This window comes from Hypomesus transpacificus, chromosome 23 (assembly GCF_021917145.1).
Source record: "Hypomesus transpacificus isolate Combined female chromosome 23, fHypTra1, whole genome shotgun sequence".
Classification (NCBI taxonomy): domain Eukaryota; kingdom Metazoa; phylum Chordata; class Actinopteri; order Osmeriformes; family Osmeridae; genus Hypomesus; species Hypomesus transpacificus.
Window position 1 is genome coordinate 6,601,461 of NC_061082.1, and position 6,949 is coordinate 6,608,409.

A 6,949-nucleotide genomic window follows, 5' to 3' on the forward strand; every position below is an offset into this window, starting at 1 on the left:
CGCTACCAACTCGTCAGGAGAGAAGCCCAATCCCACCGCCCTTTAACCTTGGTCACCTGGGTGGCTGGCTAAGTCCATGTCACTGGTGCCATAGCAGTGTCCCTTTCTCTTTCTCTACCTGTGTGATCTGTCAAGGGAGCAATCAGTTGAGATTAAGCAGACAAAAACCCAGAGACAGATTAGAACTTGTCTCAAGGGGAGTGTTACAGTTACTCTGTGTCTTTTATGTTCAAACCTGCCCCTTCTGGTGTGTCTGTGTGTTTATCTGCAGGTGTGTGTGTGATCAGGTTCTTGTGAGTTTGCGTCTGTGGGTATGTGTGTGTGCGTGTCAGGTTTTTCCTGTGTGAGCGCATGAGTGTGCTCCCCTTTCAGTAAACACAACATTTGAAGCAGATGACATACAATCGAAGGAAGTGACACCCCACTGCACAGGTGTGTTGTACGTACGCTAGTGCCGTGAGTTGACAAGCACTCTTTCATTCCTGCTCAGAGCACTTGAGATGCAGGCCCCTTTCATGTGGGGAGGTGACTCCAGCTCCCTCTTAGTGTCATGCTCCTTCCATTTTCTTGCGCGATCTTCCAAGACAATGACACACACCTCTATGAAATAATGCCAGCCAGACATCTGTCACAGGCCGCTTTTATTGGGGTTATGACATCAGGGTATTCTATTACACAAATTACAAAAGCACAAAGCCAGGGAGGACGGCTGGGAGGCGCTACAACCACCCAGTGGTATAGTAATACTCTTCATCTAAAACCTGCTAACCACAACTGAAGAGCTGGTGGCTCTGTGGTGTGCGAGTGATATGTTAGCTTCCAATGTTACCTGGCTGCAGGGGCCCTGGAATAAACTGCTCTCGATGTGAGTCGATCCACACCCTGGTGTATACAGACAGAGACACTCTCTTCATGGAAGATTTGGTTTGAAAATGATTACCAAACCTCTCTTTCTCTTTTCTGGTCAGACTTTCAGCCAAATCTTTATTGTTATTTTCGTTTTCATGTTTCTTCAAATAGAAAAAACACTCCCCCTACCTATCCCTCGCTCTCTCTCTCTCTCTCTCTCTCTCTCTCTCTCTCTCTCTCTCTCTCTCTCTCTCTCTCTCTCTCTCGCTCTCTCTTTCTATCTCTCTTTCTTACACATTGCGGCAAGCCTCAGTGGTTACCATGAAGACAAGTGAGTCACTACCCACATTCTTTTAGTGTTCAGTAAGAAACAGACAATCATGACATGCTGCCTGCATGAAACAGCCAGAAAATAAAACAGCATGGAGATCAGAGAGAGAAAGAGAGAGAGAGAGAGAGACAGAGAGAGAGAGAGAGAGAGAGAGAGAGAGAGAGAGAGAGAGAGAGAGAGAGAGAGAGAGAGAGAGAGCCCTCAGTGTAATGTGATGTGGGGCAGAGTACTGTATGGGGAGGCCTTTGATGATCTGAATCAGCAGTGAGGCATTGTTAAGTGAATTGTAAGGAATCCCACTAGAAAGCCCTATACCGTACTGGTACTTGATTCCTTTGAATACAGATGTCTTTTAATACTACGGTGTGACATGTAACATAATATAGGTGGATTCAATTGACAACAGGTACAGAGCATCTGAAGTAACTACACTGGCTGCACCCTATCATTGATGCAAACTATCTACCACAGAGACCAGACGAGTCCCTGTCGGATGACCAGTAGATGGACATGCTGTATGAACATGCAGATAGGGGCAGAGGCCCAGTACAGAAAACAAACAGCCTCGAACAAATCAGTGTGCGTGTGTGTTTGTGTGTGTGTGGGTGTGACAGAGGCACAGCGTAACGTACAACAGCCAGCATGAAACAGAGCAGAGCTCCTCCAGTCTAGCGTAGACCAGAGAGGCAGACTGTTAAGGCAGGTCTTTAATCTGTGTGGAGCAGAGCAGCTGGTCGCGGCTGACAGCAGCGAGGTTCCCATTATCTGGCTGCTTCTCCTCTGCTCGGCCCTCTCATGTGGTCGAGCAGCTGCCAGTGGCGTGCCTCCTCTCCATCGCTCCCAAACTGGGGGGACTTTCCAACTAGGAGTGGGGTAACAAAGGTTAGGTGGGGGTGATAGAGAGAGTGTGATAGGGTGACAGGGGGAGAACGAGAGGGTGGGAGGATTTGGGAGAAAGAAAGAAGAAAGACCAGGGACCGAGATCGGGCATTTAAGGGGAGAGAGAGGAGAGGGAGGGAGAGGAGAGAGAGAGAGAGAGAGAGAGAGAGAGAGAGAGAGAGAGAGAGAGAGAGAGAGAGAGAGAGAGAGAGAGAGAGAGAGAGAGAGAGAGAGAGAGAGAGAGAGAGAGAGAGAGAGAAAGAGAGACTATAAACTGTTCGTGACTTGATCACAGTAAACATGGGGTTGCAATACACAGTTTGTAGAGTCCTGCTGGTGCAAACACTACGGTGGAAGAAGATGGTTCCAGTCAGACTGTGAGATGGGCTGTTCTGCATTACCAAGCCACTCTTTCACCAGCCGTCCTCAGATGATGTTGGCAAAAACCAACAAGTGAATTTATCCGAATGGAATTAAATAACAGTTGACCTGATTTCTCTTCATTCTTTTAAGGATTAAACATTTTGTGACATCTACGTTAGTCAGACGCACCAGCTCCTGTTAGGGCCCAGCCCAGCCTGCCCAACCCAGCTCAGCCCAGCCTGCCCAACCCAGCTCAGCCCAGCCTGCCCAACCCAGCTCAGCCCAGCCCAGGCAGCACATCTGGCCTGAGGTCAGTGATCTCCTCACCCCTGGTTAGGATGATGGATGCTGTAGCCTCTAAGGGCCCTGTGGTTTCTCCCTCTCTAGGAGCTCTTCAGGTCTGAGGCCAGCCAGGGCTATATAAAGACAACAGGCTAATATCTCTCATATGTTCCCCCGTGACAGCAGGCTCATTTACATACCATCCACCCCCGTGGCTTTCTCAGCTAACTGTGAATGTGTTGATACAGAAGACTGTCTTCAGTTCAATAAGACTCCAAAAGTGACATGAAGGCCCCAGCCTCAGCATGTTCGCATGGAAGACAATCTCATTCATATGGGGTCAAGCATCAGGAGAGAGTCACAGTCAATTGGATGACACGAGCCCTATTGAGTTAATAAAAAACTGTTATTCTCCTCAGTGTTACGGTTTCTGATTGGCTTGGTGTACTGTCAGTGTTGGTGTGGTTGGGTGGAAGACCTTTATTTTCCGAGTTTCTAGGGCCTGAAGTGGCTATTAAAGCCAATGAGGAGTGATGTCCCTGTATGTTCCACATTCCATTGGGCTGAGGCAGTGCTTCGGCCAGGGTTTAAAACACATGAGACCACGGCGGACGGCGATAAAGCAGGGTGTGAGACAATGTGTGGATTTATGAAGCCGTTTTCTCCTCTTCGCTAATGCAGCAGGAACACGGACGACGTTAGTCTGAGGCTAACAAACTAAAAGAGACACAAGCACACCCTAAACTGTTATCAACGCATTTAGTTAATTGGTTTATTGCCTGAAGTGAGGGTTGGCCTTTTTCCTAATTTCACTGAGGTCTCTTTGAGCTTTGAACAGTGCTCTATAAATACATTACTCGCTGCATTTCCGCTTATATTTAGCTGTACTCACGGTAAATAAATTGACTATAAAAAAAAAACTCCACGCAAGGAGACGTGCCCTGCTGCACTTGAAAGTCACTGTAATGTCTACTGTCCGGAGGCCTGCCGACGGCTCATGTCTGTCCCCGGGACGGGAGCTGAAGATCAAAGGCTGTCCGGGCGTGCTGGTCCTGAGTGCCAGGATGCAGTTAATCAGGAGCGGTAGCTACTGGAGGGGCGGGAGGGCGGCTGACCTCAGAGCTGGGAGCAGGGAGCTGCCAGGCCCTCGCAGGGTACTAATTAGTGCTGGGCCAGGATCTCAACATGCTCTTATTGCTGGTACTACTGCTGCTGTGGGTGGGTGAGGGTGGCAGGAGGAACGGGCCCATGGTAGGCCCAGTTTTTACAAGAGAAGTCTGCTCATGGCTGGGACATGCAGCTGTGTGGCACGTTTAGTTGGAAGTTCATACGAGGGGTTGTTTTAAATCCCCTCATGCTCTTTTTCCCTTTCAGATCCATCTACAACTCAACGGATATTGACATCACAGATTAGGGATTGAAAATAGAGAGAGAGAAAGAAAGAAAGAGCAAAGAGACGTTTCGATCATTATCGGCTTAGTATTTTGTGTCCCCACACCCCACACAGAAGAAAACAGTTACTCTCAAACACACACAAACACACAGAGAGAGGCGCGTTTGTCCCTCTACATCACCTCCTCCTGCTCACATGTGTCCTCACAGATTAAAGAGTGCACAGTAAAAGAAGTAAACTCTCACAACTGCTGTCTGCGTCCCCTCCTTGCTCAGCTGTCAAACACAGTAGCAAGGAGGAGTCAATTGGTTTGCGTGCGGTAGAATCCTTTGATTGTGGCCTGTGAGTGATGACCACAAGCTAGAGAGTAAAGCAGTCAGGGCCTGATTGGGACATGTCCTGTGTGCAGGCCGGGGTGAGACTATTTACTGGGCAAAATGACAGGGTGACGCTGCTCCCCTTCTGGACTGGGGAATGAGGGGTTGTCACCTCACAGACTAAAGAGAAAATTAGTGTTTTAATGACTCACTAGGGGCAGGATGCTAGATCCTCTAGGGGAGGAAACGACAGAGACTTATTTATGTTATCCTCTGATGAGGTAATGACTACTTCGTTTTATACTCAGGTGGGAGTAACCTCAAGACACATCAGAGGGAAAAGGACTTGCACTGTTGAGATAAGTTCAAAATCTCCTGTGAATTGAGTCATCATTGCCTTTGGTTAAGATTAGACAGGCAAAATGAATTTAAAGAGTGTGGAGGGAAAATTGGAGGCTTTCTAAGTACTTTTTAGACAGGCAGATTTTTTTAAACAGGCAGGACAACGCTTGTGAGCAGTTAGAGAATGTCTGGAGATGTGATGCCACCCAGGTGTGTTCGAATAACAAGTCATTTTTAACGGGTTCCTCCAGTAGATAGGTTCCTTCCAGTAAAAACCATCCATTATGTCTAATGTGTTTAAGGCGTATTTACAAAACTCTGCAACAAATGACCTACAAAAATCAAACATTATGGGAAGTGGGGAGTTGAGTTACGGTAACCGTGTAGGCTAAATGTGTATTCACCAGTGTTTAGTAATCACCCCGCAGCCAATCACAGAGAAAGGTCAAAGTTCAAATGAGCTCTAACTTGGACAACAGGAACCCCATTTCCGGTCTGGTCACTTCTTGTGGGTCTTCAAATGATTTTTTCCCTCAGTATGTGTATGTGTGTGTGAGTGTGTGTGAGTATGTCTGTGTCTGAGAAATAACGAAAGAGAGAGAGAGAGCGATAGAGAGAGAAAGAGAGAAAAAGAAAGAAAGGGAGAGAAAGAGAATGAGTAAGAGAGAGCAAAGAGACGTTTCAATCATTATCGGCTAAGTATTTTGTGTCCCCACACCCCACACAGAAGAAAACAGTAATGGCACAATTGTATCCAGATGATCAGCAGGCTCTTTAAAGTCCTCAGCTATCACACACACACAAGCACACACACACAAATTCACACACACACACTGCTAAGCTAACCTGACATAGTGGCCTGAACCACGGGACTGAGATAGGCATCAGTACTAAACACTGACTTTCATCTTCCACTGGACTGTAGCATGGAGACTGGATCAGGGCTTCCACCCTGCCCGATAGGCCTCTTGTGCTGCTCAGTCTCTTATGCAATGAACTAGGATCAGTCAACACACTCGTCCTCCTAAACTTTACTCCCAGACGGAGGAACACAAAACTGACCTGAGATCAGTGTCTGACATCAGCTTCACCATCATTCCAGAGAATGCCAGTGTGTGGGCCTCAATGTGCTTCTCGCAGCAATGCAACTCCATCAGAGTGTTTGTTGTCGGTCAGATGGATAAAGATCAAATAGGGAATACACACGCAAGCAATGTGGGGCCGGCCGGTCATGGCCAGCTACACTGTGATAGAAATATGGTTCAAGTCAAGATGTCATCATGGGTCTGTTTATTGACCGACCTCCAAACTGAGGGCAAGACGATGACAGGCTGTTCAATATTTCCATTCTGTCAATCTGTTATTTCAGATCGCGCTGCATTGGAGTTTTAGTACCATCAGTGCAGCATGGCTGTATTCCTGGCAAGCACCCAGTGACGTACAGACAACCCAAGACAACTAGAAAAAGGCAACAAGAAAGAGAGCACCTGCCTGTTATAGCCCCATAAAGTCACCATTAACACCCTGTCGAAAACACAGAATAATTTACTGCTTTAATTACGAGTAGAAAAAGCAGCATAGAAGTTTTACAACCACTTAGACAAATGGCTTAACAGTTCACCAGAGAGTCACAGAGGTTCATCACTCTTCAGAATTGGGTAAGTATACTGGTATTCTTTTCTTCTTCCGAAGGTGACATTGATACACGTCTCTTCAGTTATTTGAGGGACACAAATAAATTATATATTTTAAAGAACCCCAGAACTATTTAGAAATTGTAAATATGGTGTTTAGAGTTTTCTTTGCTGAAGATTCCGATTAATTCCCAGAACATTCCTTTCCCATGTGTTTTATTTTAGATTTTCATGAATAATTTCCCACTGACTTACACCACATTGAAAATCAACCAGATTCTAAAAACACATTTTCAACCAAACTTGATTGACATGATCCCTTGGATGAGTAGGGTGTATGAATGTATGTGTGAGTGCATATGCGTGTATGTGCGTGTGAGTGCGTGTGTGTGTGCATGTATGCATGTGTGTGTCAGTGATAGCGGGTGCTAGGCAGGGCGCGGTCTCACAGCATTCCTGTATCTGTATCTGCGTGTGACTGGGAGCTGTGGGTGCTCTGGGCAGGGCTGGGCCCCTCATGTGGTTCCCGCTGTGCTACTTCACACATGGTGATGGGGCT